The sequence below is a fragment of the Athene noctua genome, chromosome 4 (assembly GCF_965140245.1).
Source record: "Athene noctua chromosome 4, bAthNoc1.hap1.1, whole genome shotgun sequence".
NCBI classification, from domain to species: domain Eukaryota; kingdom Metazoa; phylum Chordata; class Aves; order Strigiformes; family Strigidae; genus Athene; species Athene noctua.
In genome coordinates, this window is record NC_134040.1 from 72,902,082 (window position 1) to 72,914,399 (window position 12,318).

Sequence of the window (12,318 nt, forward strand, 5' to 3'; positions counted from 1 at the left end):
ACATCCACAGGAGCTTGTAATAATGGAAGAACTTTTAGCATTACTTAAGGACCTCTTTTCACAACTTAATACTAAGGAAACATATTGAGAAATATGGGAATGCTTCCAGACTCCTAAACAGAATTAGAAAGTTAGAAGTTTAGCTACAGCTTCTTCCTTATTTTATTGCAAAATAATGTTTCTTGACACTCTGCTTTAGAGAGGACTGTCTCACCAGACTTCTACTAATTTTTAATAATTTTGAATCATTACTTTGTGAAGAGTATTCCTTTTAAGGAGTTGCAGCTCAATAACTGCCTTAGAAATATTTCTGCTTATTAACTGTGTTTCAGTTGTCACTGTGGGCATATTCAGTATATATTCTTCTGAACTGTTATCCCTTTTACATTTAAATTTAAATTTAAAGAGAGAAATCACTTCTTGCAGGACTCCTGGATATTTATTTTTAAAATTACTATCACATAAATGCCTGTGATATTCCACTTCAGAAGACTAAATCTAGAAGATGTGAACAAAAAATACAGTGACCAGCAGGGCTAATTCTTTTAGTTAAGTGTTCTTCCCTGCTTGCTGTTGGTCTTACATATACCTGTACAGTTAGACTGTAAATTCTTTCTCATGAAGTACATGATGTGCTACTGAAACTACTATCAGGCAACAGTAGTAACAGTAGGGAGTGTTCTGCTAGGGAATTTGCACCGACTTCCAGGGGGTAAGCTGCTCTTTAGAATATTACTTAAAAGAGTTTAGGATTTGGAAGTAAAACTTGTCTCGCTTGCTTTATTCATGTACCGTAACAGAACAGCCACTTTTTAAAAATTAGCTAACACTGTTGAGGGATTCCTTTTTCTCTGCAGCAAGCACGAGTTAAATCCTCAGAGGACACGCTGTAACCTGTTGTAAAGAACAATGAGAACTATGACAGGAATCCGTGAGTTTTTACACTGGAACTTGGTAACTTCGTTGTCCTTTGTTTTGCTGCCAGCGGTTTCCGCACGCTGCTACGGCAGCTCCAGCGGGGTGCTACGCGGGAAAGCCCCGCGGCCTGCCGCGCAGGAAGGCGAGGCTGCTGCCGGCATCCCCGCGGGCGGGGGCCCGCCGGACCGCGCGCGGCCCTCTCAGGAAGCCCCGGGCCGGGCCGGGCCGCCCCGCTCCGCTCCGCCCCGGCGGCGCCCCCGCCCGGGGAAGGGAAGGGAAGGAAGGGAAGGGAAGGGGCTCCTTACATGGGCATGGCCGCGGCCGGCGGCTGCCGCCGCTCGCCCGGGGCCCGGGCGGGGTGGCCCGCTGGAGCAGAGCCGCGGCCCAGCCGGGGGCGGCGCGGCCCGGCCCGGGGGGTTCAGCCAGACAAAGAACAGTCCCGGCAACCAAATAAGGAAGTTGGAGCTGGAGGATTTCAGAATAGGAGCAGGGGGGAGCCGCCGGGGAAGCCGCCCTCCCGCAAGAAGCCGCCTTCGGCTGTTCACAGCGAGCGGCAGGTACCGGGGATCAGGGCTCACGAACCTGTCTTTATCCCTCTGTAACCTTCTGCCAGAAAAGCTGAAGAACTCAAGCTGTGTTTGTCACGTTTTCGCGTGTTTCTGAAAGCTCTTTATTGATTTTTGTTTATAAAGGAGGAGACTTTGGCAGCCCCGTTTTTTAGCAGCCTGAAGATAAATGATAATACCATTCTTATATCATTTAATGTAATTATAATGATGATAAATTTTTCCCCCTTTGCTAGGGGAAAAAATCCCTTCGTAGATAATTCCAAGCATTAACAAAAACACGCTGTGAGTTTTTATCTACTGCAGTGTTCTGATGAAAACTTAGAAATTAGTCTAGAAAAGGTACATGCACACCCTGAGAGGCTGAGGTGGCTTTGCGCTTGAGAAAGCGAGAAAATGAGCACTAAGAAAACCATCCTGACAGTCCTGATAGAAAAGCATTGCATAGCAAAATGACTTGGTGGAAAAATATTCCAGGATATCAGAAATGCAAGTAAACTACTGTTTTAAACATAGGTATGGAATTCACACCCTGCGATCCTAATCCCTAGTGCCTTGGGGCTTTTTCTTTTCTACTTATATGGGCTGAATTTAAAAGGTCTTATGCCTGGTGGGAAAAGACACACCACCATTCACCTTTTCACTTCAGACTTACTCAGAGCAGGAAAAATCAACCCAACAGAAACATTCTGTAGATGAAGGAGCAGCTGTGATCTCTGCTGACTGTGTGAAAGCTAGAACAGGGAAAACTAAATAGCTGTGGGCACAAACTTCAGCAGTAACACTTAACATACTGGCCTGGTTTGCTCTGGTTTCAAAACGTTAGCAACAGAATGTCTCCTAAATTCACAGCCTTTATAGCAAACAATTACATGCACTATGAACTTGACATCTTGATGAAAGGAAGTAAGTTATGCCTTGATCTTGAAATTGTGACCAGATCAGCTCATAAACAGCTCCTGAAAAACACTTTAAATATTGTGGGGAAGCCTGACTCAGAAGAAACAGCTTCTTTATCTTTCCTGACAGGCCTCCCAATTACAGCAGCTGTAAGTTACTAAAGTGCAACTAATTGAAAGATACAATATGCTCACTATTACTGTATCAGGAGTATTAGAGAATGTGATGTTGAGATTGGAGTTAGGAACTGGGAAGGATTTACGGGTGACATTCAATTTGCTGCAGCCACCAGTGACTTTATATAAGCCTCCTGACAATTTAAGCGTCTGAAGTGTAGGTTGACCTGTCATAGATCCAATAGTGATGCTTGCACATGTGATTTCAATATCACAGCTGAAGAGTGTTATGCCAATTTTACTGTGAAGTGAGGAAGAAACCATAGATACAATACTAACAAAACCACAGAGAGTAAGCCTTAGGCAAGATTATTTTGTTCTTGATCCCAGTATGTTGATTGAAACAGAAGAGTATTACAGGTATCTTTGTAATTTATTTCACTAATAAAAAATACAGAATCTGAGAGGTAGAGTGAGGAGAGAATGAAGGTGCAAGGAAAAGCTGCAAGAGTTGGGAAATTAATACAGGGCAGAACCAGCTGCCCATCTTGGGAGGAAAATGAAATTGGACAAAGCCTTACAAAATAGTTCTCCTTTGTGGTGTTAGTGAAACTGGCAGCTTAACACAGATCAAAATCCTTTTGTGTCTGAGGAGTGAATAATTTTCCAGGTTATATTTTGTTATATTTAATGTAGCTATTTCCAGAGCTCCTATGCATTGCTATATCAGTAGTTGTGCAGGTCAGGAAATTCTCAGGGATTATTCATGGTCAAAACAGACTAAGAATATGGGTACCGAAGTATCTAGGTACTTTAAGGAAACCATTGGGATACCTGACTTATAGAGCATATACTCTATGCTGCTTGTTCAACCGTCACAGTTCCAGTTCCTTGTTAGGCAGCGCTTATGTAAGTAGATTCATGGTTTTTCTCTGTGCTGTCATACAGGTTACATAGTAAGTCTAATCAATATTATTTAAACAGTTTTGTACCCTGAAGACCTTTACTATTTTAGTCTAAAAGGTGAATTGATTAGTATTATAATGAAGACTTGAGCATGCATCACTTCATCACCATGCACATACGCATGCGTGTGTGTATACATATATGTCTATTAAAATGGTAGTTGCCTTCTCATGAAAATTGTCTCAGCAACAGAAACTTCTCATTTTTGTTTTCTTTTATGTATAATTAGAAGTTTGGGAAAAGGTCCTCTTTTTGTTTTTGTTGAATCATGTTTTCCTAGATCATAGACCTTGCAGTGTGATTTGCTTTCAAATGGTAGCTTTAGCTATGCTTTCCTCTCTAAAACATAACTTTGATGGTGTGTATTGGCAGAATTGAAAGTGTTGGGAAGCATTTACTTAAATAATCTTTCTTGTAACAAAGACATAATCCTTTATTTTCCAGAAGTGCTAAGAAAAACAAAAGCCACAAACAACTTGGTATTCCTAGCTCAGGCATTGTGAATTTCACCAACAGGAAATAACACCAAACAAAGCAATTTACAGTTATGACCTCAGTGTCTGCCAACACCAGCAAAGCTAGGTAGTACAGGATGCGTGTAACACAGGATTCAAGAGACTTTTGAAATAGCGCTAAATGCTTTGGACTAGTGCATGTTTGACAGTTGCCATTTCAGAGGTATAGTTGGTCTGTTTTGTTTTCAGGTAAGCTTAATTTTGCTTTCTGGCCTTCTAAAGAAATCTCAGACTCTCATGCATTCCAAGAAAATCAATGTCCTGTTCCTGGTTTAGTAATCCCTATTCAAAGCATTTAAATGTTGTCAAGTAGAGTATGGGAGAGGATGTAATTTTATGGGGTTTTTTTGCTTTAAACAAAAATTTGAAATCCACAGTGGTTGATATGTTAAAGCCTATTTTGCATAGCTAGTGTAAATGGGATGTATTTCCTTTATGTAAGAAAAACAGGGAGATTGCTGAATTGGGCTCCATAAATCATAGAATTCAGTCAGCTGCATATGAACCAGTTTGAAAGTTTGTAAATTCTTTCAGTTCCCTATTCTAGTCCTTCAGTGTCTATGTTACTGCCATTTTCATCTGAGCTTAATGATGTTTGAACTGTAATATGATGCAAAGCTCCATTGTGGCTGGCTGAATACTCTTTGGGTTGATTTACAGGCATGCCTATATTCTTGAATTAATTTCCAGTTTTTAAGACCAAAAGAATCTCGTGTCATGTGTCTCCCCCACGTAGAAAACACCATTTGAATCTCAATCACAACTTCTTCATAGACCTCAGAATTTTTTAGGTTTGGTTTGGTTTTCTTTCTGAAAAACATCCTGTTTTGATTTAAAGAATTTGAGAGATCTGGTCTTAACTAGCACAATCAGAATTGCTCTCTCCAGTGTAGCTTTTAATGCCTTTGTTATTCACCAGCTAGGATGCTAAAATTTTGCATATCATAATAAAAAAAAACCAAACAAAAAACCCCAAAAAACAAATAGGCAAATATATGACAGGAAATAGAAGTGTGTAGTTATTTGTAGTCTAGTAGCACTGGAAACTACCTGTTGTGGATGACAATGTATGTACACTATAAAAATATACTTTCTTCACTGAAGATACACTGCAAGCAAAAAGGTCGCATTTAAACACTACAAATTATTCTGTAGTAGTTTAAGAACTTGACAGACTCTCTGAAGAAGTCCACTGAGTTGTTTTATCTTCATTTGTTTTCTCTTGGATTGCTGAGGATATAATTACTTTGTGTAAGGTTTTTTCTCTGCATTTTCAGCTTTTTTTTTTCCTGAAGTCATCCTTGTTAGTTTTTAAACTTTAAGCAATACTGATTTCATTTTATTTAGAGTGGCATAAACAGTGAACCTTCATTTTGTGAAGATTCTCAAGGTTTGAATGAATGCAGGCAAAAAAAAAAAACCTCATATGATTTCAGGCAGTTTGGTGTTTGCATGTTTCACTAATGGCATTTACCATTACCTCTGTTAGTTCACAGAAATTAATTGTTGGGCTTTTTACTACATTTTCCCAAAACCTGTTTGTTATAATTGTCATTACATTCTAAATATTTCCTTTAAGTATTAGGACTTCATTGGACTTGTATGCAGTTGTCTTTTTACATGTAAATTAGTTTTGCTCATTTTAGTTTGCTAGTCATGCTGTACATAGAGTACATACTCCTTCAACTAGAAACAAATGTTCCTGGGGCTGGAATGATAGGCAAAGTTATTTACAGGAAAAAATCACAGATCGTATTATGTTTTAAGTTAAGCATATGATCTTGTTTCCTTTCTCTTTGGACCTTTATCTCACATTGTGCCCCATGTTTGGTTCCCAGTAAGCTGACCTTCATTTTCACTTTGCATGCCCAGTTATGCTTGTGGAGTCACACTGCAGCAAATGTCTTGAACTAAGCTGATGTGCACAAGCTGTCTTTTTGCTTTCATCTTCCATCCCCGTGACGTGAACATGAGCATACATGCATAGACATAAAATTCTTCTCCAGAATTCTTAGAACATATGTGCAAAATACGAGCAATATCAGATCTGTGACAGAATAAAGTGTCAGAGAACTCAGTTGTCTTTACTGCAATATTAACTCACTGTTGTAATCAAATACAAAGGAGAAGGTGCAGTTAAGAGATGTAAAGTCCAGGTACTGTTTTTCTGTAATTGGCTTTTCCTACCATCCATCAGCCTGTTCTTTGTTGTGTGTGTTAGATTATCTGCAGCTATTACTGGCTGAACTGTGTTCTGCTTGTTAGATAGAATACTATCCTCAACCAGCATACTTAGCCAAAATCTTATAGAGACCTGATTAGTGATGAGTGATACTCTTTTTATCTTTGTACTATCTTAATACTATGTGTATGAGCTACCATGCTTCTTCCCCATAGTCATGTACCAGAATTGGAGACTGAGTGCTAGTGCAGTGCCAGTCTTCTTGCTGCCAGGATCTGACATGTCACTCTCTCTTCCAGTGATGAGGAGATGCTTTATTTCTGCTTCCCTTTTTCCTAGTTGGCAAAATTCCTCCGTTCTCCCCTTTATGTTCTGGAGCAATCAAGCGATGTGGAGTGAGTTCTGAGTCCTAAAGAGGGCTGGATGGTGAAAAGGGGTGAAGGGGGTTGATTAAGCAGGGGAAGTTTCAGTGCCACCTTGTTCTGTGTCATCCACTGTAGAATGAAATTTCTCAGGTACAGGTCTTGCTCATCTTGGGGGTTCATACCAGTTGGAGGAAAATCGTTATGATAATGTTTTTGTGTAAACCCAACAGATTCCAGACATCCAGAACTGGACTGTAACACACACTGACTGGAAAGTGGAGCTAAAACAAGAAAGAGGAGCTCCCTGACTTTTAGCTGCCATTGTCCAGGATGTTTAATAGTGGTGAGGTAAAAGGAAGAGTGTTCGTACACTTCTTTTTGCTGTCCACGTTGCAGATAATTCAAGTGATACCACTGATCACCTCTGTGGACTGAGCATGGATATGAGAATAGAGGTTTTATAGATGTATCTTTTGAGATTGTCCGTCTGGTTTTAAGCAGATGTTTAAGTAGATGTTACTAATGATTAGTTGTGTTCTGTGATTGCTTATAAAACTGACGTTGGCATGTATTCTGTAAGAAAGCTCTGGATCCAGACCAAGAGGGTTCTAGTAGGAAGGGTATGAGCCAGCAACAGAAACCTGTTCTTCAGTCTTCATCTCCTTATGGAAAAAATGGTGTACTTAGTGGAATATGCAGTAGTAATGTATTTACAGTAAGTGTTTGATATTCGGGATGGTTTTGCATTATTAGACTGTGAAACAGCATGAATTTTGTAACATACAGGAAATCTCTGGACTCTGATGCTATTCTCGGACAGGTGAAGAAGACACAGGAGAAAGTAAAACAGATGACTAGTGTGCGATAGAGTGATACGTTTATTCGGAAAAAAAGTTTTAAATTCAGTTTAACTTGAGAACTCAGGGACTTGGTGTGGCGTAAGTATGATCTAAAAAGAACAGAAAAGTCTTCGAAAGCTTAGAGTAACTTTGAGACGTGGCTTCTGCGTTAAAACCTGTAGCCATCCCACCCACCTTGTCATGCAGGCAAAAGTGATGTGGAAATCATGGAAACTTTCCCTACGCAGAAAAGCTAACGTAAACTTTCGTGGCAGCACTTCTGTGCAGCTGCATGGCAGCGTGGAAGAGGCTGGGATGTCTCCTCTGCTCTCTAGGCAGCTGCAGCGCCTGCTTCTGCTTTAGGGGGAACGTCTCAAGCTTTTCTACTGGCTATGGATGCCGAGTTGCTGGAGGGAAGAAAGTGAACTTCCAGCGTGGGACCCGAGCCTTTTTTGGTAAAAACCGTGTCAAAAGCCCCTGTTCTTGCCGCGCCGGGGGGGAGAGCTATTAAGACTTAGGCGGCGGCAACAGGGAAAGGGGCTCCGCTGCGGCAAACCCCCCTTTCCCCGCCGTTCCCCGCAGCCTGGTAACGCCTCCCGCCGGCACCGGGGAGCCCGGGGTGACCGCGGGACTCTTAACGTGAAGCCGCCGGAGTGGGACGCGCCGGCGGCGGCTCCCTGAGTCACGGCGCGGTGCCTGCGCCGCCGGGCCCGCCCTATATAGCGCCGGTACCTGCGGCCGCCGCGCCCCGTCCCGCTCCCGCCGCCGGGCCCCGCAGTCCTGCGCCCGGCTATGTGGTAGCTGCCCACGTAAGCCTTGCCGAGGTAAGATGGCAGGGCGCTTTCTTCCGTCCGTTCGTACGCGACGCGCTTTGCTTCAGATGGGGCGCGCGCCCGGCAGAGGCGCTGAGGGCAGGCGAGAGGTTAGGGGCAGATCGGGCTCACGGTTCCCTTCCAGTGCGGCTTTTTTGCGCGGCGCTTTCTGGCCCTTTGAGTTCGCCACATCGGCTGTAGTTGCATTCGAGTTTGGCTGATGCGCTTTATTTGCCGACCTTGGCCGTCCCCTTGGTGTTTCCGAATATAAAAAAGGATGCTGCTGTGGCGGCAGCGGCTCTGTGTATCTCTGTAGTTCAAGACTTGCTAAATCAGTTGTTAGTTTGTGAGTAAATAGGACAGAGCAGTAAAATAGGAGTGCTTTCACAGCCTGCTTTGTAGGAGACTTCTGTGGGAACCCGGTGATACTCCTGGATGAAAAGAGTTGGTAATGAGCAGGAGACTTGGATGTTTTAGAAAACTTACTATGGCTTTTAACCAAAATTAAACCAAAATCAAGCAAAATACTGTGGGCTTCTTTGTCCTGTGGAATTCATTAGTCTGCAGGGAAGACATATTTGGTGACCTAACAATGATGTAGTCTTGTAGCTAGCGTTTTTGTCGAATGTTTATCACTGAGTGTTGAAAGGAATTTGGTGTTATTTAGTAACTTTGTAACTTAGAACAGTAACGGCTTTGGAGATTTTTTTTCTTCTTCTTTTCCAAGTCTGTAGCAGACATTTGTTTAAATTTTAGTAGTGAAGACAAAAAAAAAAAAAAAAAAAGAAAAAAAGTATAAGTTTCCTGGCAGCAAGCACATAATTAGAAAGAAGGCTGGGAAAAGTAAGACTGGCCTTCCTTATAATGATGTGTTTACAGAAACTTGGAAAGCAGAGATATGCATTGGCTATCAAAGAGAAACCAACGTCTGCTGTTGGAACATTTGGGTCAGCCTTATATTAAGGAATATGGCACTACAGAGTATACATCTAAAAATAGGAGCAGACACATTCGATGTTTCATTAGGCTTTGAGGTCAAGAAACTCTTTTTCTACAGTACTCTGTGGCTGTATTGAACTGAAACAATGATTCCTGGGACCAAATCTTATATTTCTGAAATTAACTCCATAAGATATATTCTACAGAAAGTTTTATGTCCACTCACAAGTCTGTGTGCACCAAAATCCACTGGAGGTCTGGGGTGGGAATAGTTATGATGATGTTCTTAAGAAGTCCAACAGTTTCCAGGCATCCAGAGCTGGTCTGTGATTCACAATGCATACCAGACATAGAAGGATTAAGATATAGAACTGATAACAAGAGGATGGAAAAAAAACATATAAAAAGTTAAATGGCTCTCAGCCCATGTCCATTGTTTGTGTCTAACTAAACCACTTCGCTGTGAAAAAGGGGGCAAATACTTGTGAGAACTGGATTCCGAGACAGATTGTGTCGCATCCTGCTTTTGCATGGGTAACAAAACCTGAAAGAACCGTCTGTCTGAAATAATACCTGGTACCAATTTTCCTGGCCAGGAAGAGAAACCCTGTGAGAAGAGGTGGGGGCAAAGGAATAAGAGTTTGCATAAAAGAAACTGGGAAGATTGGGTAGGAGGTATACAGATGTTCTTGCAACTTTTGAAACTCTTAGGAATATGCAGGTAGGATTTTGTTGGAATTAGGAATCACTCATTTGGATAAAAACATTTCTCTCATCTTTCAGATAGTAAAAACCTGATAATCACAAAGTCAGAGTTTACAAAGTTACTATACACTGCAATCTGACATAGAAGTTTTCCCAGAATTGGAATGGTGGATGTGTAGTAAAGGTTTGTTAGCAGTTGGCAGATGTACGTCGCATAGATTTTCTTGTAGCTTTATGAGAGCCAAACTTTTTTTTTTCAGTGAAAAACTGTTCTGAAAATTTGAAGTGTTTTAAGTAACAGTAAGCAGCTTGATATATCAGGATTCCATTAAAAAGCACCACCGTAAAATACATGTTTTTATTTTCTTGTACTTAATTAATTGCTAGAAAATTCTCTATTATCTTCAAATTGTTGTGTGTGTTTGTTTGTTTGTTTGCTTGTTTTAGAAGAGCAGAACAGTTATCTATATATTGTCCTGGCCAAGCTCATCCTGCTGGACATGCATACACCTATTATTGTGGCCCTGTTGTTTTTGACTAGCCTGAGTTTACCGCTTTCTCTTTGCAGAGACTGTGTAATGGTTACAACATATGAAACTTTGCAAAGTGTTATTCTACAGTAATTATTGGTTTTGTATAATTACAATTATTGTAAAGTAATTACTGATATCTGCAGTTCCAGGGAGCAGAAAGCAACTCGCTATTCTCTGTTCTGCACTGAAGAAATTTTTGAGTTTATACAACCATTGTGGAGGGCATGATAATCTTAACCACAAACAGGAGTGGGGTTGCAGTTTTGTCATCCACTTTGTGGTCTGTATGACTGCAGCAGCCATTTCTAATAGCTATGTTAGCTATGTTAGAACAGCATGCCTCCGTTTCCGTAAGGACACAGTGGTAAATCTGATGAGTAATGTTCAGCTGTTGGGCTTTGGGCAGTGGAAGACAAAGGGAGCGGTCTGGCTGAAAGTGACCTGTGGGATGCTGGTCAGCCCTCTTACATGGAGAATTCCTTCTTTCCCTCCTGTACAGAATTTCTTTCTGTTACTCTACTTCAAAATGATCCATGAGAGGCTTGCCTTACTAAACTTACCTGGTTCTCAGCTGGGCAAAGTAAGCTGATTTTACTTGTAAAATCGTGTGTTTGATGGCACGTTATTGTATTCTTCAAACAGCAAATGACTGTCTCGACTAGCTCTCCTTAAAGCAGCTACTTTGTGATTTTACTTATGCCAACATCAGTGTGGACCTGTGTGTCTGGGAGCAGAGTAGAGCACCAGTCAGTCTGACGTCATGTATACAGGTCTTCTCTGTGTGTATAGTATCATTTTTCTGTAGATTATAAATAATGGTAGGCACTAAACCTGAAAGACATGAAGATAAAGACCTTTAGTTTTAAAAGGCTGGGTTTCTGAGATGAAACTGTGTAGATAAGGGGAAGTGCATTGGGTGCAGTGAGAAGAAACTTGTCTGAAAGTTGAAAATAAGCATACACACTACAGATTACATAATTTCCATATGAAATGTTTTATGTTATTCTTGTGTGTCTTTTTATTTTCTGTTTAATCTCCAAGAAAGGACTCTTCAAGTATTTGAGGCTCTGCTGGACCTTTATTGACCTGAGAAGATTTGGTGGCCCTAAGATTATATTTCACCCCCAAAAAATTGTTATGTAGAACATATTAAATAACTGATAGACCCATATATTCTTGAGAACATAATAATTGGCTGAAAATATTTCATCCTAAGAATATTCTTTAATCAAAGTATGCTTGTGGAATTTTGTATTCATGAATCATCTTCCATCTTGGAAATATTCTCGTTTCTTAACAGATAGCATTTCAGTGTTAGATTAAGTAATAAAATTCCCTTTGGAGTGAAGCTCCTACTCAGTAATAACAATACCAAGCAATGATTTCACAGTGGTAATACATGCATTTGAAACAATTAGGAATTCATACAGAGTAATTACTAACCAAGTTATAGTATGCCCAGAGATTATTTTTAACTTCTTATTGTGCAGAAAGTGGAGAGTCTTTTGTGACCCCAAGTGTCAGAACTTCCTGGAACATTTAACACTTCGGTAAATCATATAATTTAAAAACAACCACTTACTATGCCATCGTAATTATCATAGAAGGATAACCAATAATTAAGGAAATTCTTTTTACATGTAAAGTGTACTTTCTGGATTAGCACATGAATAGAAAACTTCAGAAATATTTTTCCTCCACACTGCTGTCTAGACACTTAACACGGTCCTTCTCCCACCTGCTTGAGATATTCTAGCCCTTGCCAAGGCAGGAAGTTTGTATTTCCTTTATTGAAGCAGAAAGTGATTGTAATTAGTGTATTGTGTATGGCACTCCCCAGTGCTTTCCATTTCCACAAAGGAAAGGAGTTTAAGATAAAGAACATTTATTTTTATATAAATAAATAAATACAGTGGGCTCAATTTATCACTGGGCTTTTTTCTGCCTGGTGCACCTGCATGA

At 40.6% G+C, this 12,318-nt stretch overlaps 1 protein-coding gene across 6 annotated transcripts in view; it reads left to right on the plus strand.

The window, feature by feature from the left end:
* PALLD (palladin, cytoskeletal associated protein) overlaps nucleotides 1-12,318 on the plus strand; it is a 199,605-nt gene that overhangs the window by 124,122 nt on the left and 63,165 nt on the right. Inside the window, exon 1 of one of the 6 annotated variants that reach the window (XM_074905736.1) lies at nucleotides 907-954. The exons of 3 other annotated variants lie outside the window; for them this stretch is intronic. The gene's annotated coding sequence lies outside the window, so the exon portion shown is untranslated. Of the gene's footprint in view, nucleotides 1-906; nucleotides 955-1,398; nucleotides 1,476-8,070; nucleotides 8,192-12,318 lie in introns of those variants that run through there. 2 more of the 6 variants (XM_074905737.1, XM_074905735.1) reach the window with 2 other exon arrangements.